The sequence below is a fragment of the Pseudophryne corroboree genome, chromosome 5, assembly GCF_028390025.1.
Source record: "Pseudophryne corroboree isolate aPseCor3 chromosome 5, aPseCor3.hap2, whole genome shotgun sequence".
Taxonomy (NCBI): Eukaryota; Metazoa; Chordata; class Amphibia; order Anura; family Myobatrachidae; genus Pseudophryne; species Pseudophryne corroboree.
This window is the reverse complement of record NC_086448.1, coordinates 682741530-682768867: the sequence shown is the minus strand read 5'-3', so window position 1 is coordinate 682768867 and position 27338 is coordinate 682741530. Positions and strand designations below refer to the sequence as shown.

Genomic DNA, 27338 nt, shown 5'->3' with positions numbered 1-27338 from the left:
AACTTGAACTTCTTTATGTACAGGTTCAAGGACTTCAGATTTAGAATAGGTCTTACCGAGCCGTCCGGCTTCGGTACCACAAATAGAGTGGAATAATACCCCTTTCCCTGTTGTAGAAGAGGTACCTTGACTATCACCTGCTGAGAGTACAGCTTGTGAATGGCTTCCAAAACCGTCTCCCTTTCGGAGGGGGACGTTGGTAAAGCAGACTTCAGGAAACGGCGAGGCGGATCTGTCTCTAGTTCCAACCTGTACCCCTGAGATATTATCTGCAGGGTCCAGGGATCTACCTGCGAGTGAGCCCACTGCGCGCTGAAATTCTTGAGACGACCGCCCACCGCCCCCGAGTCCGCTTGAGAAGCCCCAGCGTCATGCTGAGGCTTTTGTAGAAGCGGGGGATGGCTTCTGTTCCTGGGAAGGAGCTGCCTGTTGGTGTCTCTTCCCCCTTCCTCTGCCTCGTGGCAGATATGAATATCCCTTTGCTCTCTTGTTTTTAAAGGAACGAAAGGGCTGCGGTTGAAAAGTCGGTGTCTTTTTCTGTTGGGGAGTAGCTTGAGGTAAAAAGGTGGATTTCCCGGCTGTAGCCGTGGCCACCAAATCTGATAGACCGACTCCAAATAACTCCTCCCCTTTATACGGCAAAACTTCCATATGCCGTTTTGAGTCCGCATCGCCTGACCACTGTCGCGTCCATAAACTTCTTCTGGCCGAAATGGACATAGCACTTACCCGTGATGCCAGTGTGCAGATATCCCTCTGTGCATCACGCATATAAAGAAATGCATCCTTTATTTGCTCTAAAGACAGTAAAAATAAGAATTTACTTACCGATAATTCTATTTCTCGGAGTCCGTAGTGGATGCTGGGGTTCCTGAAAGGACCATGGGGAATAGCGGCTCCGCAGGAGACAGGGCACAAAAAAGTAAAGCTTTACTAGGTCAGGTGGTGTGCACTGGCTCCTCCCCCTATGACCCTCCTCCAGACTCCAGTTAGGTACTGTGCCCGGACGAGCATACACAATAAGGGAGGCATTTTGAATCCCGGGTAAGACTCATACCAGCCACACCAATCACACCGTACAACTTGTGATCTAAACCCAGTTAACAGTATGATAACAGAAAGGACCTCTTAAAGATGGCTCCTTAACAATAACCCGAATTAGTTAACAATAACTATGTACAAGTATTGCAGATAATCCGCACTTGGGATGGGCGCCCAGCATCCACTACGGACTCCGAGAAATAGAATTATCGGTAAGTAAATTCTTATTTTCTCTATCGTCCTAAGTGGATGCTGGGGTTCCTGAAAGGACCATGGGGATTATACCAAAGCTCCCAAACGGGCGGGAGAGTGCGGATGACTCTGCAGCACCGAATGAGAGAACTCCAGGTCCTCCTTTGCCAGGGTATCAAATTTGTAAAATTTTACAAACGTGTTCTCCCCCGACCACGTAGCTGCTCGGCAGAGTTGTAATGCCGAGACCCCTCGGGCAGCCGCCCAAGATGAGCCCACCTTCCTTGTGGAGTGGGCTTTTACAGTTTTAGGCTGTGGCAGGCCTGCCACAGAATGTGCAAGTTGAATTGTGTTACAAATCCAACGAGCAATCGACTGCTTAGAAGCAGGTGCGCCCAACTTGTTGGGTGCATACAGTATAAACAGCGAGTCAGATTTTCTGACTCCAGCCGTCCTTGAAATGTATATTTTTAAAGCTCTGACAACGTCCAACAACTTGGAGTCCTCCAAGTCGCTAGTGGCCGCAGGCACCACAATAGGTTGGTTCAGATGAAATGCTGATACCACTTTAGGGAGAAAATGCGGACGAGTCCGCAGTTCTGCCCTATCCGAATGGAAGATTAGATAAGGGCTTTTATAAGATAAAGCCGCCAATTCAGATACTCTCCTGGCAGAAGCCAGGGCCAGTAACATAGTCACTTTCCATGTGAGATATTTCAAATCCACCTTTTTCAATGGTTCAAACCAATGGGATTTGAGGAAATCTAAAACTACATTTAGATCCCACGGTGCCACCGGAGGCACCACAGGAGGCTGTATATGCAGTACTCCTTTGACAAAAGTCTGGACCTCAGGGACAGAGGCCAATTCTTTTTGGAAGAATATTGACAGGGCCGAAATTTGAACCTTAATGGATCCCAATTTGAGACCCATAGACAATCCTGATTGTAGGAAATGTAGGAAACGACCCAGTTGAAATTCCTCCGTCGGAACACTCCGATCCTCGCACCACGCAACATATTTTCGCCAAATGCGGTGATAATGTTTCACGGTGACTTCCTTCCGTGCCTTAATCAAGGTAGGAATGACTTCTTCTGGAATGCCTTTCCCTTTTAGGATCTGGCGTTCAACCGCCATGCCGTCAAACGCAGCCGCGGTAAGTCTTGAAAGAGACAGGGACCCTGCTGTAGCAGGTCCCTTCTCAGAGGTAGAGGCCACGGTTCGTCCGTGAGCATCTCTTGAAGTTCCGGGTACCAAGTTCTTCTCGGCCAATCCGGAACCACTAGTATTGTTCTTACTCTTCTTTGCCGTATGATCTTCAATACCTTTGGTATGAGCGGCAGAGGAGGAAACACATACACTGACTGGTACACCCAAGGAGTTACCAGTGCGTCCACAGCTATTGCCTGTGGATCTCTTGACCTGGCGCAATATTTGTCCAGTTTCTTGTTGAGGCGAGACGCCATCATGTCTACAATTGGTCTTTCCCAACGGTCTATTAACATGTTGAAGACCTCTGGATGTAGACCCCACTCTCCCGGATGAAGATCGTGTCTGCTGAGGAAGTCTGCTTCCCAGTTGTCCACGCCCGGGATGAACACTGCTGACAGTGCTATCACGTGATTCTCCGCCCAGCGAAGAATCTTGGCAGCTTCTGCCATTGCACTCCTGCTTCTTGTGCCGCCCTGCCTGTTTACATGGGCGACCGCCGTGATGTTGTCCGACTGAATCAACACCGGCTTCCCTTGCAGGAGAAGTTCCGCCTGGCTTAGAGCATTGTAGATTGCTCTTAGTTCCAGAATGTTTATGTGAAGAGACTTTTCCAGGCTCGTCCATACTCCCTGGAAGTTTCTTCCTTGTGTGACTGCTCCCCAGCCTCTCAGGCTGGCGTCCGTGGTCACCAGGATCCAATCCTGAATGCCGAATCTGCGGCCTTCTAATAGGTGAGCCTTCTGCAACCACCACAGAAGTGACACCCTTGTCTTTGGTGACAGGGTTATTCGCAGGTGCATCTGCAGATGCGACCCTGACCATTTGTCCAACAGATCCCTTTGGAATATTCTTGCATGGAATCTGCCGAATGGAATTGCTTCGTAAGAAGCCACCATTTTTCCCAGGACTCTTGTGCATTGATGTACTGACACCTTTCCTGGTTTTAGGAGGTTCCTGACCAGGTCGGATAACTCCTTGGCTTTTTCCTCGGGAAGGAAAACCTTTTTCTGGACCGTGTCCAGAATCATTCCTAGGAACAGCAGACGAGTTGTCGGGATTAATTGGGATTTTGGAATATTCAGAATCCACCCGTGTTGTCTTAGCACCTCTTGAGATAGTGCTAATCCTGTCTCCAGCTGTTCTCTGGACCTTGCCCTTATCAGGAGATCGTCCAAGTATGGGATAACTAATACGCCTTTTCTTCGAAGAAGAATCATCATCTCGGCCATTACCTTGGTAAAGACCCGAGGCGCCGTGGACAATCCGAACGGCAGCGTCTGAAACTGATAGTGACAGTTTTGAACAACGAACCTGAGGTACCCCTGGTGTGCGGGGTAAATCGGAACGTGGAGATACGCATCCTTGATGTCCAAGGATACCATAAAGTCCCCTTCTTCCAGGTTCGCTATCACTGCTCTGAGTGACTCCATCTTGAACTTGAACTTTTTTATGTAGATGTTCAAGGACTTTAGATTTAGAATAGGCCTTACCGAGCCATCCGGCTTCGGTACCACAAATAGAGTGGAATAATACCCCTTTCCTTGTTGTAAGAGGGGTACTTTGACTATCACCTGCTGAGAGTACAGCTTGTGAATGGCGTCCAAAACCATCTCCCTTTCGGACGAGACGGTTGGTAACGCAGACTTCAGGAAACGATGAGGAGGATCCGTCTCTAATTCCAACCTGTACCCCTGAGATATTATCTGCAGGATCCAGGGGTCTACCTGCGAGTGAGCCCACTGCGCGCTGTAATTTTTGAGACGGCCGCCCACTGTCCCCGAGTCCGCTTGAGAGGCCCCAGCGTCATGCTGAGGTTTTTGCAGGAGCCGGGGAGGGCTTCTGTTCCTTGGAAGGAGCTGCCTGTTGGTGTCTCTTCCCTCTGCCTCTGCCTCGTGGCAGGTACGACAAGCCCTTTGCTCTCTTATTTTTGTAGGAGCGAAAGGGCTGCGGTTGAAAGGTCGGTGCCTTTTTCTGTTGGGGAGTGACTTGAGGTAAAAAGGTGGATTTCCCGGCAGTAGCCGTGGCCACCAAGTCTGATAGACCGACTCCAAATAACTCCTCCCCTTTATACGGCAAAACTTCCATATGACGTTTTGAATCCGCATCACCTGTCCACTGTCGTGTCCATAAGGCTCTTCTGGCTGAAATGGACATAGCACTCACCCGAGATGCCAGTGTGCAGATATCTCTCTGTGCATCACGCATATAGATAAATGCATCCTTTATTTGTTCTAACGACAGCAAAACCTTGTCCCTATCTAGGGTATCAATATTTTCAATCAGGGATTCTGACCAAACTACTCCAGCACTGCACATCCAGGCAGTTGCTATAGCTGGTCGTAGTATAACACCTGCATGTGTGTATATACTCTTTTGAATAACTTCCATCCTCCTATCTGATGGATCCTTAAGTGCGGCCGTCTCAGGAGAGGGTAACGCCACTTGTTTAGATAAGCGTGTGAGCGCCTTGTCCACCTTAGGGGGTGTTTCCCAGCGCGCCCTAACCTCTGGCGGGAAAGGGTATAATGCCAATAATTTTTTTTTTTTTTTAAATTATCAACTTTCTATCAGGAGCAACCCACGCTTCATCACACACGTCATTTAACTCTTCTGATTCAGGAAAAACTGTTGGTAGTTTTTTCACACCATACATAATACCCTGTTTTACGGTATCTGTAGTATCAGCTAAATGTAACGTCTCCTTCATTGCCAAAATCATATAACGTGTGGCCCTACTGGAAAATACGTTTGAATTTCCACCGTCGTCACTAGAATCAGTGCCTGTGTCTGGGTCTGTGTCGACCGACTGAGGCAAAGGGCGTTTTACAGCCCCTGACGGTGTTTGAGGCGCCTGGACAGGCATTAATTGATTGTCCGGCCGCCTCATGTCCTCAACCGACTGTTTAAGTGAAGATAAACTATCACGTAATTCCACAAATAAAGGCATCCATTCTGGTGTCGACCCCCTGGGGGGTGACATCTGCATATTTGGCAATTGCTCCGCCTCCACACCAATATCGTCCTCATACATGTCGACACCACGTACCGACACACACAGCAAACACACAGGGAATGCTCTAATGAAGACAGGACCCACTAGCCCTTTTGGGGAGACAGAGGGAGAGTCTGCCAGCACACACCAAAAAGCGCTATATATAACAGGGATAGCCTTATAATTAAGTGCTCCCTTATAGCTGCTTTAATATATACAATATATAGCCATTAATGTGCCCCCCCTCTCTGTTTTACCCTGTTTCTGTAGTGCAGTGCAGGGGAGAGACCTGGGAGCCGTCCTGACCAGCGGAGCGGTGACAGAAAATGGCGCCGTGTGCTGAGGAGATAGGCCCCGCCCCTTTCTCGGCGGTTTCTTCTCCCGCTATTATTTTAGTCAGGCAGGGGTTAAATATCTCCATATAGCCCCTGTGGGCTATATGTGAGGTATTTTTAGCCTTTTATAAGGTTTTTATTTGCCTCTCAGAGCGCCCCCCCCCAGCGCTCTGCACCCTCAGTGACTGCCGTGTGAAGTGTGCTGAGAGGAAAATGGCGCACAGCTGCAGTGCTGTGCGCTACCTTATGAAGACTGAGGAGTCTTCAGCCGCCGGTTTCTGGACCTCTTCACGCTTCAGCATCTGCAAGGGGGTCGGCGGCGCGGCTCCGGGACCGGACTCCATGGCTGGGCCTGTGTTCGATCCCTCTGGAGCTAATGGTGTCCAGTAGCCAAGCAGCAAATCCACTCTGCACGCAGGTGAGTTTACTACTTCTCCCCTAAGTCCCTCGTTGCAGTGATCCTGTTGCCAGCAGGACTCACTGTAAAGTAAAAAAACCTAAACTAAACTTTCTCTAAGCAGCTCTTTAGGAGAGCCACCTAGATTGCACCCTTCTCGTTCGGGCACAAAATCTAACTGGAGTCTGGAGGAGGGTCATAGGGGGAGGAGCCAGTGCACACCACCTGACCTAGTAAAGCTTTACTTTTTTGTGCCCTGTCTCCTGCGGAGCCGCTATTCCCCATGGTCCTTTCAGGAACCCCAGCATCCACTTAGGACGATAGAGAAACATTGTCCCTATCCAGGGTATCAATATTTTCAATCAGGGACTCTGACCAAGCTACTCCAGCACTGCACATCCAGGCTGTCGCTATAGCTGGTCGTAGTATAACACCTGTATGTGTGTATATACTTTTTTGGATATTTTCCATCCTCCTATCTGCTGGATCTTTAAGTGCGGCCGTCTCAGGAGAGGGTAACGCCACTTGTTTAGATAAGCGTGTGAGCGCCTTATCCACCCTAGGAGGTGTTTCCCAGCGCGCCCTAACCTCTGACGGGAAAGGGTATAAAGCTAATAACTTCTTTGAAATTAGCATCTTTTTATCGGGGGCAACCCACGCTTCATCACATACATCATTTAGTTCTTCTGATTCAAATAAAACTATAGGTAGTTTTTTCACACCCCACATAATACCCTGTTTAGTGGTACCTGTAGTATCAGCTAAATGTAACGCCTCCTTCATTGCCAAAATCATATAACGTGTGGCCCTACTGGAAAATACGGTTGATTCGTCACCGTCGCCACTGGAATCAGTGCCTGTGTCTGGGTCTGTGTCGACCGACTGAGGCAAAGGGCGTTTTACAGCCCCTGACGGTGTTTGAGGCGCCTGGACAGGCACTAACTGATTGTCCGGCCGTCTCATGTCGTCAAACGACTGCTTTAGCGTGTTGACACTATCCCGTAATTCCATAAATAAAGGCATCCATTCTGGTGTCGACCCCCTAGGAGGTGACATCCCCATATTTGGCAATTGCTCCGCCTCCACACCAATATCGTCCTCATACATGTCGACACACACGTACCGACACACAGCAGACACACAGGGAATGCTCTTAACGAAGACAGGACCCCACTAGCCCTTTGGGGAGACAGAGGGAGAGTTTGCCAGCACACACCAAAAGCGCTATATATGACAGGGATAGCCTTATAATAAGTGCTCCCTGTATAGCTGCTTTTATAATATAATTTTTGCCACTATTTTGCCCCCCCTCTCTTGTTTTACCCTGTTTCTGTAGTGCAGTGCAGGGGAGAGACCTGGGAGCCGTCCTGACCAGCGGAGCTGTGTAAGGAAAATGGCGCTGTGTGCTGAGGAGATAGGCCCCGCCCCTTTTCCGGCGGGCTCGTCTCCCGCTCTTTAGTGTATTCTGGCAGGAGTTAAATATCTCCATATAGCCCCCGGAGGCTATATGTGAGGTATTTTTTAGCCAAATAGGTTTTCATTTGCCTCCCAGGGCGCTCCCCTCCCAGCGCCCTGCACCCTCAGTGACTGCCGTGTGAAGTGTGCTGAGAGGAAAATGGCGCACAGCTGCAGTGCTGTGCGCTACCTTTAGAAGACTGAGGAGTCTTCTGCCGCCGATTCTGGACCTCTTCATGTTTCAGCATCTGCAAGGGGGCCGGCGGCGAGGCTCCGGTGACCATCCAGGCTGTACCTGTGATCGTCCCTCTGGAGCTGATGTCCAGTAGCCAAGAAGCCAATCCATCCTGCACGCAGGTGAGTTCACTTCTTCTCCCCTAAGTCCCTCGTTGCAGTGATCCTGTTGCCAGCAGGACTCACTGTAAAATAAAAAACCTAAGCTAAACTTTCTCTAAGCAGCTCTTTAGGAGAGCCACCTAGATTGCACCCTTCTCGGCCGGGCACAAAAATCTAACTGGCTTGGAGGAGGGTCATAGGGGGAGGAGCCAGTGCACACCACCTGATCGGAAAGCTTTACTTTTGTGCCCTGTCTCCTGCGGAGCCGCTATTCCCCATGGTCCTTTCAGGAACCCCAGCATCCACTAGGACGATAGAGAAATTTAATTTCATCCCCTGGGGGTAGTGTAAGTTTAATAAAGTACACCTATCCCAAACCCGCACAAAGGAGGAAGACATTTTGTGGGCGTCACCAATGTTACTGAGAACACAGCTAATGACGTCACAGGTACCTTAGTGGCAGGTACACAGTAAACACCATACACCACCTTGTGTGATACAGAAAGTATGGGCACATAAGTGCTTAAAAAACAAACACATAAAAGCCGTATTTGGAGGTAAAAAGGTATACAGCAATCCATCAATGAAATCTACAAATAGTCACACAAATAAAAATGTATTTCCCAAAAAAATACAGTATTGTAGTATAATATATGATGTATTTCAAGTCAAAGATACATGGTTTGAGCTTTGTATTCTATGCCAGAACACTAAAAATAGATCTAGCGCATAGTGTACAATACACAGATTCCGCCAAAACGGTCCTGGAAGTAGTTTAAGTTTCTACACTGTGTCCAGTAGCCTGAGATTAGTCCAAAGTTTTGAAAGACGGCTGTATTCACTTAAGAAAACTATTTTACTATTTACCGCAAATTACTACCAGACAACATGATTTGCTAGGCATGAATTGGACACAAACGTGCATGCGAAGGCCAGATTTCACTGACTCTACTGTACCGTAAGTAAACACAACTCTAGACACATTAGGGATAAGGAGTCAGCAATAACATATCTGCCTGAAGAATAAATGTGACATGTATAAGTGGAAATACATGACTGCTTATACATAGCATGGTACATGAATAGAAAAAAAAATAAAATGGAAAAATCCTAATTACATGCTTGTTTAAATATAAACCAGTAAACTACTGTACAGTATACATCAGTGATGGCTAACCTTGACACGCCAGCTTTTGTTGAACTACACATCCCAGCATGCCCTGCATCAGTTTTAGCATGGCCAAATAGCAAAACTGTAGCAGGGTATGCTGGGATGTGTAGTTCAACAACAGCTGGAGTGTCAAGGTTAGCCATCACTGGTATACATCATGACAATTCTAGACACATAGTTGTTCATTATGGGATCCAGTCAGCATAACGGCATCCGGGATTCTGGCGTCTGTATTCCGACACTGGTCAGGAGACCGACACCGGGATCCCGACATGGAAGACAATGCCGACGTTGGAATGCAGACTTCCGGCATACCGATTGTAAGTATGCCAGGGAGGGTTAGGCACTAAGGTGGGATGGTTAGGGTTAAGCTACGCAGGGGAAGGGGGGGGGGGGGGGGGCGAGGTGGTTTAGGCTACTTGCCTACCTGGTGTTGGGATGGCGCTGTCGGTATTCTGACCGCTGGGTTCCCTATACCATCCTGTTCATTACAATAACTCTATTATCATCCCTATTAGAAAATAATATCAGCACTAAATGCTCAAAATCTGACAGAGTATGAAACAAGATTGTTTAAATAACTGTGGCATTTCTTTGTCAAAGTCCAATGTTAGGGGACGGGGGCGTTTTCTACAGGAAGCCGCCTAACACCAAACACATTGTAACAGAGAGGGAACAGGGATAACAGTGCTAAACACAGGCTGAAGTGTAACACACTTCAATCTTATAGTATTGGCACCATACCCTCCAACATTTTAGTGGTGTGGCCACGCCCCTTTTCCTATACTTTCAATGGAAGTTTGGAGAGTCAAAAATCGGTAGAGACCATAAAAAAAAAAAAAAAGTACTGTCCCTGCCAAAAAAAGTACAGTTGGAGGGTATGCGGCACCGTTTTCTTCCAGTCAATCAAAAGCCCATTGTAAGCACTACTGACATAGGCACAAAGTCCACTTATCACAGCAAACATGGAAAGAGGATAGACTATGGAACAGACCATTTCTTGGACTGAGTAGACCAAAGTGGTTCTAAGGTAATAGCACATTTTTGTGTCCCAGTCACACTACAAAATGGGGTCCACTTTACATTGCTTCCCTAGTTGTGCTCATCACCACGTGTCTATGCGTACCAATAAAAAAAGGTTTAGGTACATTTCAATGGGTGATCAATATCCAGAAAGTGCATAGGGAACTAGACAGACCTATCTTGGCAAGTGGTGGCTCTAGCTGTGGAGTCACAGGCTGATTAATGCATTCAAAGGAGTTCACATTAGACATCCAATTTACTTACAACCAATAAAAGAAAATATGTTGAGAGCAGTGAACAGAAAGAATCAGAATTTGAGAAACACTGACAAGATATGTAGCCCTGCAATGCATAGCCTGAACGATACATATGAAACGGGTTATCAAGGTGTAGTGGCAGGATATCAGGATTAGCTTCAGCAGTGCTGGAAATAGCAGCAGCCCTGGGGACCTTTTCCAAGTGCTTTGCTAGTCGAATTGCCAGCATTTCCAGGCATGGTGACTTCACAGTACATACTGATCATGCGGTCTAGCTGCTCCCACTTGCTGATTAGCAGACGACATAATTGCAGATGAAATCGTTGAAAAATGAATTGGGCATCGTGGCATATGCATGCAGAATGGTTAACCTTCTGCCCAGTGTTTGCTGTCCTACACTCACCTGTCAGCACTCAATATAGTAAACTGTGCTTCTGTACTTATGGCACTTTACTGTTGGATGTTCCAGGTTCTACTTATAGCCAGGCACTGTATTCATTTCTTTCAAGATATAACAATAATTTAATAAGACAGGGGGCTTTGTTCCATTCTGACAATAGGTTGTGTGTGTAGTTTATATGTTCTCCACACATCTATAAAAAAATTTTTTACTGGGTACATCTGTTTTCTCCCACAGTCCAAAGACAAACTTAGTAGTGTAATTCGCTACTGCAGGAATAGACCAGTGTGTGCCCATGAATGATTTTAGACTAAGTTCCACTGGGGCAAGAACTAATTTCAACATTTAAAACATTTTCTGGAAAGCGCCGTCTGATAGGTCGGAGCTGTCACTTGCTCTTTATTAGCCTTTAAATTGTACAAACATATTACATAGCGCTATATGCAGTATGATTTAATCATTCACACCAACCCCTGGATTGCATTACTAGGAGCATTTAAACAAAACAACAACAAAAAACACTTTGTGCACTTGAAAAGGTACTTGTCACTTGCGCTTATTATTCTCAATGCTCCCAGTAATGCAGCCCAGGAAATAGATATATACATCTAGCTGCCAACCAGTTCCCTTCCGTCTACAAAACATTTTCACAGGTCGTTGACACAAATATTGATATTTTTAACTCCTTAGGCAAGCTCTTTAAAAAGCAGTCATGAATTCAATCACGGCTTCCTTAACAAGGCACAACTGCCAGAGGCTTACAGAAGAATCTCTTAACGGCATTCGACTAATATAGTTAAAGGTGGTCAGATCTACAAACATAATTCTTAGAAGCAAGTGTATAACTGGGAAAGAAGCTGAAATCTAGAACACTCGTTTATGTTCAGAACAGTGGTTGGATGTCTTCACCACATTCTGATTTGCAGAACACAACTAACCGATAATGGAGAGGCACAAAACAGAGCTGTAAACTGTCATGTGAATGAACAACCACTGTCAGTACGAACATATCTATAGCTTTTTGCATGGGTACATGGCATGCTAGATAGATGCAATGAGGGACCAAGCATTGTACAAAGACCTCGACCCCAAGCTCGGAGTAATGCACAAAGAAAGAAAATACATAAAATAGCAGAATGTAGTGATGACACTAAAGGGTCCCATACACTAGAGCGATAATGCCCGATTTCGGGCATTCGGACCGATATATCGGATGAAATTGGGCATTTTGGAGGTGTTTCCGTGAGCATCGGATCGGATCCTTCAGATTGAATGTGCTGCACATTCAATCAGGTCCGACCTGGTGACATGGCTGGGATCGCCCAAGATACACCATCTGCAAAAGGACAACATACAATGTATCTTGGGCGATCCTGCCCCCCGAGAGGCTGCTGGGACGATCGCCTGCGATCGACCCGCGGCATGTGGTCGCATAAGTGTATGGGGCCCAAAGTTAGTAAAAGCAGTTTTATGAACAGACTACTTTTTGGACAGTTTAGTTTGCATTTCCATAAAAGCAATTAAGAACTTAGTTCAACAGGGCACAAACCATTATATTATAATATATATCATTTATTTTATTTTATTTTTTTGGTTTCTTAATCGTCTAGCACAAACTCTCCATACTCTGGCTATAAGCAAGATTAGGGAATTGGGAACACCACCTGTGACTGCTGTGCCGCATACTATGAGGCTCTGGTCATCTCCCCAGTGTCATCCTATATCTCTTGCCGTCAGGCCATGCCAAGATATTGTATTAAGAAAGGATTATCACACCACAATTAGAGCGACAGAGCTCTGGGGGGTGATAAAGGGATTTGGGGGAAAAAGGAAGCAAATAATGGAACTGAAGGCACAAAATGGAACTGCAAGTGATGACCTTTCCAGGCAGCCTTGAATGCAGCACCTTATAAGGTCCTGGAATATTATGTTCCCTATGGACAACTGACTTCCTGTCTTTACCCTTACCGATGTTATGTTTTACTAAATCTGTAAATAAGGCATAGTAAGTCTGTAAAGGAAATATGATCTTGTTTCAGATAGAACGGAGTATTCAAGGAGTCTGAGCACCTTACAAATACAACATTTCTGTGATTGTATGTGAAATCCTGCAAGACATTACCACAGTTGCTAACATTATGTAATAGTTTACTTGGGAATTTAGTTGCTGCTCAAAGCAAGTTACCTGCAGTAATGTCTCACATGACCTTGGAGTACCCATCAGGTAATCTATGATGAAATTAGTAATAGTATTTGAGGTAAATATTACCTCAAATAAAAAGGTGCATTAACAATCGCATACAATATGTTGAGAGAAGAATTCTGATGAGCAGTTAGCAATAATGAAGAACGGGGCATTTCTGGATATAAATCTTTAGAACTGCACCTGTATACCAAGGGCAGCAAGCAACTATGTACTAGCGTGAGCACCTTCAAAACCATGGGCCTAATTCAGACCTGATCGCTAGGCTGCGTTTTCATACAGCCTGCGTTCAGGTCTGAACTGCGCATGCACCGCAATGCGCAGGCGCGTCGGTCTGCAGCGACGGGGGATCGGCGGGCACCGACGGGATGTGCGAGAAAAACGATCGCAAGGTGACTGACAGGAAGAGGCCGTTTGTGGATGGCAAATGACCATTTTTAAGGAGTGTACAGAGAAATGCAGGAGGGACCAAGCATGTAAAGGGAGGGTTTCTGACATCTGCTCCGGCCCTGATCATCGCACTGGAAGAGTAAGTCCTGGGCTGTGCAGAGACTGCACAAACTTCTGTTTGTGCAGCTCTTCTGCACATGCGATCGCACCCCTGCACAGAGTTTTCCCCCTCCCCTTGTAGGCGGTGACTACCTGATCGCAGGGATGCAAAAAATACACCCTATAGATCAGGTCTGAATTAGGCCCCATATACAGACATCAGTCATCAACTTTCTGTGGACATCCACATGCATAGTTAAAGGCACAAAGCAAGCAAAATTCAATACACTAGAGCAGTCCCAAACTCAATCCTCAAGGAACCCATCAGTCTAGGATGGGATATCCATGCTTAAGCACAGGTGACTTAATTAGTACTTCAGTCAGCATGGATATCCTTTTAACCTTAACCTGGAGTATTAGAGTGCCTTGAGAACAGAGTTTGGGAAACCCTGTTGTAATATGCATTACCCCCAGAATGTGAATACAAGTAGGGATATGGTCCATTAGGTCACATCTTGGCACAGAATATGCATATACTGTAAACTTTCCATAGATATAACACACACTGAGACAGCTTAGGCAGGGTTAGCATCCTTGGCTCTCAGTAAAACAAAGTATCTGTCCTGCCTTTTCACAATCCACATTTAACAGTTTGCCCAACATGGAAAAATGTGGTCATGTAATTCCTACACTGTTGCACTAGAGGATTGTTGCATTGTCATATGAAGTTGGAGGGGACATTTGTCCTGCATGCAAAATAAAATGAAAACAAAGGAGCCAATTGTTATGGGAGTCTAACCATCCCGTCTAAACTGGACTTTTTAGACGCCCAAACAACTGTCACAATTTAATTGTGCGATGTGCATGTGCGCCCAAACACATGTTGCACCCAAACAGACCGGGTTTAGCCGTCTAACAGGAGTTTGGGACGGCCAAAGTGCCCACTTATACACATTTTTTTTTCTTGCATCTCAGGAGGCTGCGAGAAAAAAATGTCAGCCCCATGGCTACTGGGCGTCTAAATGGAGCAATAATTGAATTGCTCCATTTTGGCCCCCTTGTGGTAGCCGCAGGGAAAAACAATTGAATCAGCACTTTGACTCCTCATTTTCCTTGTACATGGTTCATTACAAAATAAAACAATTTGGCATGTAATTGAGGTGAAGCAGGTTGCCCTATAATAAACTACCATGTATTTTCCATGACACTTGGCCTAGTTTCACAGGGTCGGCCATCAACGGATATATTTAAAGGACAACAACAACGCACCAGAAGGGGACGGCAGCATCTTACCTAAACAGAAAAAGCATGAACAAAAGACAAAATTAAAAGACTTGCAGTATAAAACACTGCACACATGGTATACAAGGTTTATAAACATCGCTGCATCAGCAATCATAAAACCAAACTAAAACGCACCAGCAAAATTCAAACTTTTGGTCCCATTGTTGGCAGTGTGGAGGAGATGATATAAGTGAGGGAAGAAAAAGCACCCTGTTTGTGAGAGCTTACAATCTAGTGGCAGACAGACGGGAGCACAGAGGGGAGAGACAGTGAGTGAGGAGCATGGAGCAGTGGGTTAGGATGAAAGCTGGAAGGCTTGGATAAAGAAGTGGGTTTTGAGAGCCTATTTAGTAGTTTTGTTGAGGGGTGGAGAGTCTGATAGGGAGCGGGAGAGTTCCAGTCGTAGGGATCAGAACGTGCAAAATCTTGGAGGCGGGAGTTGGAGGAAGTAATCAGTTGGAAGGAGAGACAGCATTCATTTGTGAAGTCAAACTCAATCACTCCAAGACATTGAAGGGAAATAATGTCAGAGAGGAATATAGGAAAGGATTGGGTTAGGATTTTGTAAGTGAGGAGTTTGAATTGGGTTCTGAAGGTGAAGGGGGGGGCCACTGTAAAGCCTGTCCGAGAGAAGAGGAAGACGAGCCAGCAGCACTGTAGACAGATTGAAAATGAAGAAGCAGGAGACCAGACAGAAAGAGGTTACAGTGGTCCAATCGGGAGATGACCAGAGAGTAGATTAGGGCCTTATATACCTCCAGGATGAGAAAGGGTCTGATACTGGAGAAATCTCAGAGATGGAAACAGCAGGACTGAAAAAGGTACTGAATGTGTGGTTTAAAGTAGAGCTGTGCGGGTTCGGTTTTACTCGGATTTATTCCGGTATTTCGGGTTTTGTTTATTGGCTATCCAAAACGCGTGACATCCGTGATCTAATAAGATGCCGTTTCGAGCCCCGAGTAAATCCGAGTAAAACCGAACCCGCACATCTCTAGTTTAAAGAAGAGTCAAGGATTCAAGCCAAGTCAGCACTAGAAAAGCCAAGTCAGCAGGCTAGAATAGATGGTAGTGCCATCAATAGGAATATAAAATTGAGGGAGGTGAAGCTATTCGAGATGGTGGGAAGACTATCTGCCCAGTCTTAGAAATGCTAAGTTTAAGAAAGCGCTGGGACATCCAGGAGAAAATAGCAGAGACCGAGCTGGAGGTACACATAAGAGAGGGGGAGAGGTCAGGGTAGATCTGAGTGTCATCAGCATATAGATAATATTGGAGGCCAATAGAGCTTATGAGCTCACCTAAAGAGGACATATAAAGGGAGACTAGAAGAAGTCCAAAACAGAACCTTGGGGGTGCACATAACTGTAGTGAAAGGGGGAGAAGAAGTGGAATTATGAGATGAGAGAGAGGTCAGAGAGGTAGGAGGACAGCCAAGAGTCATTCTTTAGTGGAGTAACAGTAACACCTACAAGAACAGTGGTAACCTGAATATGCATGTATCTGACCATAGTCATATTTTCATACACAAATACATTTTGTGTTGTTGATACACGAAGCAATCAATTCTTTATGTAGTCATATTACACAGAACTTTTACAGACAATATTTAGCCAGTCAATAACACATACGCATAGTCAATTTTTGTCAGCAGTTTTTGGATGGACCACACAATTTGACATTCCCAATCGACCCGAGGTGCAGAATGCTGCGTCGCACTACAATAAGTGGTCAATAATGACAGTAATGATCTCAGAACCCACATCCTGCTGAAACAGCTTGACAAGAAAGAAGCCTCACCCCCCTGCTTGGCTGGGCCAAAAACTCTGCATACATCACTCATGTCTTGAGGCCAAACGTCACTTCAGCAGCTCCAACTGCTTGGTCAGTCCCCCTGAACACCTTTGCTTTAGAGAAGATTATACTTCCACCCCAAAATGAACTGTTGATCCAACAACTCAAAGGAAGTAGGCCTATTATGGTTCATTAAAACAGCAGTAGGAGCCTATGGACAGGTAAAGGCCTTATCCAGTGAATTGGCAATTAGGAGTGTGGTGGTGTTTGCTGTTCCCTTGTATTAGGCATTTTGCCTTACCCTCGTTACAGATGGATGGTTCAAAAGATGATGTAATTGACTAAAATAACCAATTATTCTATATACAGAACCCTGACCCAGGATCAGGTTTGTCTGTATTATGTAACAATGACTTCCTACCATACATACAGTGCACTCCAAAAGAGGTGACTTGCATACATCTGTACTCAAGATTTGAGATTTAAGATGTGCGAGAATGCTTAAGCTATTTCATCAAGTGAAAATATAGTCCCATTGTATGGCATTAACTAAACTTGACACTTTTTTAAAATAAAATTGTAGCTGAGGAACTCTAATGGTGTGCACACATGGGGGTCGATTCAATTCGGCAACAGATGAACAGCGCCGGGAATTAGCTCCCGACGCTATTCAATTCAGCTCCTGTTAAGTCGGCGATGGCCCGTTAACGCTGACTAAACAGGTTGAATTGTCGGGAGAACAGGCATTCTCCGACTTAACTCCACCGGCGCGAGGCTGATTCCCGACAGAATCAGCCTCGCGGCAGCACTTTTGTCGGGTTTCTTCTCTCATCCCCCGGGGATGAGAGAAGAATTCCCGACAACTGAGGGTCACTCGTCGCTGTATTGAATAGCGCCGGGAGCAAACTCCCGTCGCTATTCAACTGTCAGTGAATTGAATCGACCTCATGGTGAGATATTTTCTTACGATTTTGACTATATAGTCAAAATTGTAAGAAAAGTTACTGCAGATCGCAAGGTGAAAATCACCTTGCGATCCCGATTCGATGCGCGGTCGGCATCGCAAGCCTAGATAGACTGTGCAGGCAAGTCAATTTTAACTCTCTCTATAGAAGAGGGAGTCAAAATTGACACTTAGCCAAAATCGCAGTGTGTCAGTATCGCAAGCACACTCTATGTGCTTGTGATGCCGACCTAGCCCCTGTCGCATAGTGAGAATCGGGCATAGCCCAAATCTCACCGTGTGTATGGGCCTTTAGAGAGGAGAATTTAATTATTTCTGGGTGCATCTAAGTAATAGGCATCTGTTTGGTGATATTCAATTGTTTTCAGAGCATAAATGTTCCAGCAAATCCTGTGCTAAGTATAGCGCACAGTGCCAGAACTGCAGTTTGGACACCAAATGCTGGAATTTTTGTGAATCGCTACATTAGGAGGTAGCGAGCAGAAATAATGGGCACCTGCGCCCAATGTCAAAAAAGAATTGAATAGCTCCCATCGAATATCCAAAAACAATTTAACCCCCCTCTTTCCTGTAATTCAGATGACAGAGCTCAAATCATTAAGGAACATGCAGTTCAGAGTTAATAAACATTCTCAAAGCATTTTATTCATGTTTATTTTGCATCATGGCTGAAGTGCTACATATACATTCATTAGTTTCTCTGTAGAAATATGGGGTCGACTATTCTGTAAAGGGGATGTAGTTAATTTGCCAGCAGTCAGGATACAGACCCCGGAACCCCGACCGCCGGAATGCCGGCTAGCAGGGGATATTCCCACTCGTGGGTGTCCACGACACCCATAGAGTGGGAATAGAACATGTGGCGAGCGTAGCGAGCCTACAAGGGGCTACATTGCGCTCGCTACACCCCTCCCACCCACCGGCATTCTGCCAGCCAGGGTCGGTATGCTGACCTCCGAGATCCAGACCAGCTAGCTTTACTGAAGATGTCAGATGAAGAATTTGCACTTTTGAAATCAGGTAAAATTGCTCATTGGCTTGCCCGTAAGTCACCATGGTAGGATAAGCACTCCAATGACTTGATAACGAATTTTAAATCCAAATACCATGTGACAAAGTAGAGGGTGTATGGCCGGGTACACATTAGATTAGACGATACTGTATGTCATTCAAAATATCATTCCAACGCGGATCGGAACAATATATTGTCTTATGTGGACGGATGATTGAGCGCTCCCGTAGGTCATTCCACTGGTCGTCCCATCAGGCGTGCTGCATGCCTATTGGGACTATCCGGGGGGAACAGTGGAATACAGTTAATTGCGGCCAATGACCGATATAGCGTGCAGTCACACGCTATATTGTTCAGTATGTACAGTCAATCTGTATATCGGTCCATCGGCTGGGGTACACATCAGATCACCCAGAATTGCCCTAAAGCCAAATCTACCACTATCTTTGGATGGAGTAGAACAGATCTCTACAAGCCTAAAAGTGATTCTGCAGCAGCTGCTGACACCAAAACACAGGTATTTGTTATATTTGGGTTTTGCAACTAAGATAATAAAATTGTAACGATCAGGTTATTTCTGGAGAGAAGTGCGATGATGGTTTATAAACAATGTGCACGGTTAGCATTTCAGATGTTAAATCGTACCTAGGAGCAGCTTAAAAAGAACTCTGTGCTGCAGCTCTCATCTAATCAGCTTTTAAATACTTATGGAGAACATCCTTACAGAGCCCTGTTGTCATATGTAGCCTACTTATTTTATAGGACATGTGACATCGGTTTAACCCTACCTGTAGCGGATCAAAGTTACTGCTGGAAAACTGAATAACTTTTTTTTTTTTTTTTTTTTTACCATGCTGTGGAACTACCTGTTTGAAAAGCTGCCGCCATGAGGATTCTATGTTTATAAATTGATGGGGGAGGCGAGGGGGCGTTACCATATAGCCATACAAGAGTGCATGGAGTAGTTAAGGACTGCATGTGAAATCCAGTGAACTCCAATGTTACCGGTGATCACTGACCAAATTAGTGCAGGTAGTAACCACTTGCAAAATAAGAATTTTAGGTTACTCCAGGCTTATATAGTTCAAGTAGTGTTATACTAAAGTAGTCATTGCCTTTAGAAGAGAACTAGAACACTAATACTAAATGACTGAAAATGATACGTAAAATTACTATGCGTCATGATAAAGGATCACAGTGAATACACATTAGCTGCAGTAAGCACCACAGATTCTCACTAGTTGGCAAGTTTTTGGTAAAGGCTAACTCCTCTAATTACTACTACTATATTTAATACATTAAAAAAAGTTAAATAATCATGGGGTTCTAATTATTAAAAGGATAGTAAGCAACATTGTTAAACTGGATTTGGAAACATGATTTATCCACTTCAAGGTTGCATGAGTAACTGTTCTCAAGCAGAATATTCAATATTAGTTTAGAGTTCTTAAGAACAGGGCTCCTACGCTTGCCTCTGCATGCTTGCACTGGTTGGTTTGTTTGAGTCCCTTTTGAAGAAATACAAACACATCCAGTGAGCCACTTGTGCCAACAGTAGGTGTAACTAGTGCAGGCACCATGCTACGTAGCATTACTGCTTTGCAGACAACCACTAGATGGGACAGAACATGAAAGCTAGACAATCCTCATCTCACTTCAGTAGTTATTCAAACCAACAGAGCACGTATCACACTGAAGTTCCAGATAGTAAATTATACATGGCATCCACAGGACAAGCAAGGGTCTATACAGTTACACCAGCACTCCACATACAGCTCTGGTTCCAGTAGTGCCTTTTCTACAGCTTCTCTCCTTTCATTTAATTGTCACAAGACAAAGAAGCTTAACCGTTTGCTGGGCAAAACAATATTTCATTCTGCTCCTGTGTGCAGTCTCCCCTTTACCTAGATAGAGAGTACAACTAACACTAACCAGATTCCTAATTAGGGCTCTGTCCACATTCCAGTATTTGCAACGATAGATGACGAGTTACACTTAAAAAGGCATCAATGATAAACAGATGTTAATGAATATTTGTTCCATCCTCCCACAAAAAAAAAAAAAAATATATATATATATATATATATATATATATATATATATATATACACACACACACACACACATATATATATATACACACACACATTATTTATTAAAATCCCTTGGGACAGGGACTGCAGTGAATACTCTCTGTAAAGCACTGGTATGTGTGCACTATATAAATAACTGTTACATAAAAGGTTTTTGTATATATATATATATATATATATATATATATATATATATATATATATATATATATATATATATATAACACACATAATGTACATAAATATATACATTATATATATTTTATTATAGTAAAACGTTCAACAGCTGTAGATTAGCAAAACCCTGTAACATATAATGAAAATATAAATTAAAATCAATGTTTTATAATATACATATATTCAATAAATTGTAAAATGTCTCTACTTTGAAATGCTTATTGGAGTGACATGTAAAGCAACCTCCTCCACCTGCCATATAGCAAAATAATAAACATCCATGGCAACATGTGATGTCATTGTTGCTATCACCTCTCTGCTGAGGAGTACAGGCGTGTAATATAATGCCCTTAATGTAGCTAACAGAAAGAGACGTGATGTCACACTCCTACGCTCATCATCCATCCATGACAGTCAACCCAGCCCAAAGCATGCCCTGTTTATGACACACGAATGTGCAACCAATTTGTTACCAAGACCTATGAGAATTTTGTAAACTAATAATGTATTCTGATTTATAATTAGGTCTGTATAAAAATACAAGACCATACGAAAAAAAAAGTGTTACAAGTGTTTACACCAGTTTTCCCCCAAACTTAGCCCTTGAAGCTCCCCTAACAGTTGTGGGTTTCTTTAGAACAGTTGGCTTAATTTGTAAGTCATTTTGTTGTAAAACAATTATGCACAAGCGTGGATAGCCTTAAAACCTGGACTGTTAAGGGTCCCATACACTACAGCGACATGTCGGAGGCTAAAGTCGAATGCGATTTCCCTTGAACCGCCCGGGCAGCAGGATCACATACGATACATCGTATGCGGTCCTATTGCATACGATGTATCATATGCGATCACAGCCATGCCTGCGGGATCAGACATATCACGAGTACAGCACTAACGACCTAGGGGCTCCGATCCGATGCTCACGGGAACGTGCATCGGATCGGATGTAAAATACATCAGATTTCCCAATTTTCATCCAATTTATCGGCACGAAAGGTCGAAATTAGATGAAATCGGGCATTATCGTTTTAGTGCATGGGGCCCTTAAGAGGGCTTTGAGGAGAACATTCAGTACACCATGCACTGAGTAATATATATTTTTTTTTAAAAACACTAATCTGTAGAACTAGACAGGTTGAGCTACTATGAAAAAGCATGTACAATTTGTACTTATTCAGAAAATAACTTAATTGTATCTGATCCTTTAAAAAGAAAAAAAATGACAACACACACTTAGGGGGGCATTTACCAAAGCTCGAAGTGAGATAACATTGGGGTCGATTCTATTCGGCAACTAATGAATAGCGCCGGGAATTAGCTCCCGACGCTATTCAATTCAGCAACTAGTTACCTGCAATTGTCGGGAATTCTTCTCTCATCCCCGGGGGATGAGAAGAGAAACCCGACAAAAGTGCTGCCTCGCGGCCGGCGCGAGGCTGATTCTGTCGGGAATCAGCCTCTCGCCGGGGAGTTAAGTCGGAGAATGCCCGTTCTCCCGACAAAACTACCTGTTTTGTCGGCGAGAACGGGCCATCGCCGACGTAACTAGTTGCTGAATTGAATAGCGTCGGGAGCTAATTCCCGGCGCTATTCATTAGTTGCCGAATAGAATCGACCCCATTGTGAGAGGTAAAGTACAAGCCAATCAGCTTCTGCCTTATACTTTACAGACTGTTTGAAGAATGAGTTAGGAGCCGATTGGTTGCTACTTTATCTCTCACAATTTTATCTCTATCCATGCTTTGATAAATATCCCACTAGGGTCCACAATTTTTCAGATATAGTGTTAAAAAGTACTTCTGTCCAATCTGTTCCTATAGTTAACAATTTTCTGTATCTTTTAGCTATTTTATTTTTAAAAAAGGGGTATTTTTTATTTTGATAGTAGTTTTACACAAAAACAGAGGATTTCTCCCATTCTAACTACTATTGAAACTCTGACACAACATTAGCAACTTTTTAAGGAAAACAGCATGGGCAGCAAATGAATGAGTATTAAAACACTGTATATGCTATACACAATTACTTATTTTGCAAAAAAAAAGGCACTTTTAGTGCAAATTAAAGAGTGCGGCAATTTAATCTACCATGCCGAAGCAAAACCTGTTACAGCACATGTCCTGCTGCACAGAAACACTATTACAACATATGCTCTTACATTTTAAAGCAATATTGCACCCAACCTGACCATAACACTAGCCTGGTAGACCATGTAAACTCTAATCGGAAACAAAAGTGTTGCTCTACAAAGTATATAAATGCGTGTCAAAATTCAATTCCCTAGCTTCAGTTGTTAATATGAGCAGTGTGTGACGCTTGCAAGAGATTGCTCTGTCCTTGTGGTGATATCAGTATCAATGAATAGGTCCTAGTAGTAAGACCAAGCTGCCATTTTAGGTTAGACTGGAGAGCTTCTGTTGTGCAACAATCAGACAAAACATACAAAGCCCCCTGTGCCCTGCAGCCTGCATGAGGCACTGGAACTTTCCTGGCAACAAATTATCACTGGGTTCTTATAGCAGAAATCGGAAAAAGCAAGTAAGCAATAGGGGCTCTGGAAAGAGGACAGATTGTACTGGGATGTACTCCGGGACAATGGCTTCCCTGTCACTAGCATGTATGGCTGCTGAGGACTTGGAGGGGACATCTTCCTGTTTAGCAGACTAGATGCACTAGGAAACATCACACAGGATCATACAGGAAGAACGAGAGAGAGGGGGGGGAAAAAACAAAACTTTTATTGTTCAGGGAATATCAGCACCTGCCCCACATGGAGATGGGGTTAGAGATCTGCCTGTAGTTAGGGGAATGGGAAGTTGGATCCTGGGAGGGACAGGGAGAGAGCATGGTGTGGGTCTGTGATCTCTCCCATTCAGGAGGAAACTCCTCCTCAACTGCTACTTTGTGTCCTTTGTCTATTGTTTGTTGCCTGAAAGAAAATACTTTAAACAAAAAGGAAGAGAGAGAAAGCAGCAGGGTGAGGGCTGAGAGGTGCCTGTAGCCCACTTTCCTCAGGGATGCAGCGAGGTTTCTCTGTGGTTTTTGTGGGGAGTGCCTCTCCCATCCTCAGCCTTGCTGCCTCCTCCCCTCATACCCCAGGGTACCCTCCTGTGAAAGGCCATCAGGAGGAGATGAATGCATTGCAATGATGGCTGCTGGTAGCCTGCAGCGCCTTCTCCATGAGCCTCACCAACCTCCTCCTCCCCATCCACCCCCTGCTCCACCAGCAGGACCTAGCACTAGTGCCATAAGCAAGAGGCCATGTCCTCCATCACATCCCCACCAGGACAACAATGACCCACACACCTCCTATCAGCCTCCTATTATCGCTTCATTAGAACATCCCAGCTGAGGAGGTGATGGGGGGCGTGTGCACAGGGAGCAGCCATCTCCAGGCAAACAAACATGGACATCCTCTCTCTCCCGTGTGACCACCCAACCTCAGGCAGTTACAGCCTAGAGACTGGATGGGGGTAACAATGGGGGCAATATCCCGGAGCAAGGGCAAACACAGCCCGGATCCGTGCCCTAGAGTCGCCCATCTCACCCCGTATGTGTGCACTGCCTAGGACGGAAGAGATTGCATGGGGTCAGGGTCCATGCCCACCCCTCAGTATAGCACCATGCCCGCCCACCCACCGCAGGTATAGGTCCCAGGGGTGGGGGGCATACAGCACACTATACCACTTTGCTGGTTGTGCGGGGCAGGCACCTCGTGTTCCTCCTGTGTGCCCCCTCCCCCTGAGGGTTTCCCACTCACACAGCACTGTGCCCCCACTCACTGCCCAGGCACAGGGTGCACGCTCCCACGGGGACACACATTGGGAGGGGGGTAGGTGCGTGCCCCCTGCCTGCTCACACTTTGCACAAGTTGCTCGCCTCCCCGCTGCACTGCCCGGGTCCCCGCACACCGCCGCTGCCCTCATGATGTCGCCATACGTATGATATAGGACCAGTCGGTGAGGGACAGGGGCTCCTCATGCGGTCAGGATCCCGCCCCCTCCTCCCTTCGGCCACAGATCCTCCATCTCTCCATCCCCCCCTGCCCCCAGTGCATGCACCGATGCCGCGACTCGTGTCGTGCAGGGGCAGCACCGGGCACCCGGAAAGTTGCTGCTTCGCGGAGTTGCGCCGGGGATCCTGTCCGGAGAGGGCATTGTCTGCTGGCCATGCTGTGTGACCTGCTCCCGGGCTCAGGGTGATGCATTAGCACGGTGCCCCCCTCCCTCCTCCCCACAACTCCACATCCAAGGGGAAAAGTCACCCACCCCCAACTTCCCCCGGTCACTTACCCTGGCAGAGTGCGGCCACAGCAGCCCTATTGTCTCATCAGTGGCTCCTCCGTACGCCGGTCTCCCCCCCTGTCCTCCTGTCCAGGCTGCGGGGAGGGAGGAGGGGGAAGAGCTGTGCCTGGAGTTTACGCTTCTCCCCCGACCTCCTCCAGCACCTTGTGTAGTATCAGTAATCCCCGAGCGGCTCTCTCCCCGGCTCCCCCTCTCGCTCTCCTTCTTCTTCTCCCTTTGTGGCTCTTTAATTTCGGCTCAAGTTTAATCCGACAGTGGTGCACGAGCGCGCCCGCAGGGAGGAGGCGAACCCGCGGCTCCGCCGGACACTCGCAGCTTGCGGGATCCCCTCACTCACTCTCTTCTCTACTCACTCACTGCTGCTCTCCGCCGGAGCCGGGCACCAGCTTCCCAGCCGCGTTCACGAGCCCTCCCCGAGGACCGAGCGCGCTCCCGCGTAGCTCACTCACTCACCCTCACACACAGAGGGGAGATGGCCACGCCCACTCGCTGGCCTTCCCCCCTGCCACACAGCCGCGTGACGTCACACGGCCACCAGGCATAATTTATGCAAGAATTCACTAGTGCTTTCATTCAGGTCTCTCTCTCTCCCCCCTTCTCTTAAAGGAACAAATATATATATATGTATATCCCTCACAGCTTACTGCTGTGCCAGGTCAGCTATGCCTGGGTGTTTACTGATGGGAGGGTCTCATTTATTTTTAATTTCTATTTATTTCTTGGCATTTCCTTACAAAAGAAGCAGTGTGACAGGACTAGCAGCCTGAGAACGTCACTGAGAAAATATTGCTTTAAAATTAATTTAATACATAGGCTCATATCCCATAAATATGTGATTCTCCCACTAGATTTATATTCAACACATGCAGCCTGCATGAAACCAGTTTTGCATATCAGATCCATGCTGTAAGAGAAAGCTATGGCAGAACATGCTATTATTTTATATTTTCTGTAGATGCTTCTGGGTAACTGTCCTGTCACAGATTTAGCAAGTGTCTTCACAGCTGCTAGAGAACTTATGGCTGGCGGGTTATTGTGAGACTTGTAGTTCCACAGTAACTGGTACACACAAAATCAAAATATTTATTTTTGAACTTTGAATTGCTCTTAAATGGAAACACACACATTTTATATAGATAGATAGATAGATAGATAGATAGATAGATAGATAAAATAGATCATTTATAGCATACCAGCAGGGAAAAAGTAACCAGATAAAGCCTGAGTGGATCGGTCAGTGGTGTAAAAAAACACTATACTGTAAGCACCAGCGCTGGGAAATGAAGCAAATGCTTAAATATAGTGAATGGATGTGTCTGCACACTTTCAGCACTCCTCCATCTGTGCCTTTCACTAACTAGAAATGACACCGTTTCCTGTTTCCTTTTAGCTTTTCTGATATGTGCAAATGAAATCATCCGATTGATCAATGGGATAAATGTCAGGCTGAGAAGTTGCCTGGATCTCATTATAAAAATCAATTTCAGCAGACAAACAGGGTAATTTAGCAATAAATGTAGTAATAAATAATGCTAAGCTACGGCTACATGTGTATGCTAAATAGAGTCACGTATCCACACTGAACTTTACAAGTAGTAAGATACAGAGTAGTTGTGATAAAGAGTCCTGGTCTAGAAATTGGAAGCCAAAGAGTGATTGTGAAAACAGCAAGAGCATTTACTATCCAGGTGGAAATTTGCACCTACTTAAAGAAGCATCCAATCTATTGTGAGTTGATCAGTCCTGTACAGGTCACTGGCAATAATGTTTGGTTGTTATGGGTTACTGCACATCTGCATTTTGATGGCCGATGACATATACTGTATGTTGCTGATAGATGAATTGGGTGTCCACACTTTAATACTGTCGCTACAAAATATCATTGATCGCCTCTACGCACAATATGTTGTCAATTGTGTACCCACTATCCAGTGTGTACCCAGCTTTAGTGTACATGAGGGCAGATCTACACTGTGTGACTCTTGGTAACAGTATTACAAAATGGGAAAAACAGAGAGATTACAGCATCCAATCCATAGGAATGCAGGACTAATACAGTCGCCTGCCTGATCCTAAAGACTCTGTGTTGGGGCACTCTTTAAAATAAAACTTAACTTTTAATTAGTATGCGTTAAAATTAGAAATACACAAACAGACACACATATAATACACTGAGGGAGGTTATGGGTTAAGCCTTCCTCATATGATAT

The 27338-nt window shown here is 45.3% G+C and overlaps 1 protein-coding gene across 1 annotated transcript in view; it reads right to left on the bottom strand.

Moving 5' to 3' along the window:
• The window catches only part of CHD7 (chromodomain helicase DNA binding protein 7), a 168633-nt gene extending 143004 nt beyond the window's left edge, over positions 1–25629 (bottom strand). The window contains exon 1 of the mRNA XM_063923776.1: positions 25117–25629. The gene's annotated coding sequence lies outside the window, so the exon portion shown is untranslated. The remainder of the gene's footprint in view (positions 1–25116) is intronic.
• Positions 25630–27338: the final 1709 nt, after the last annotated feature.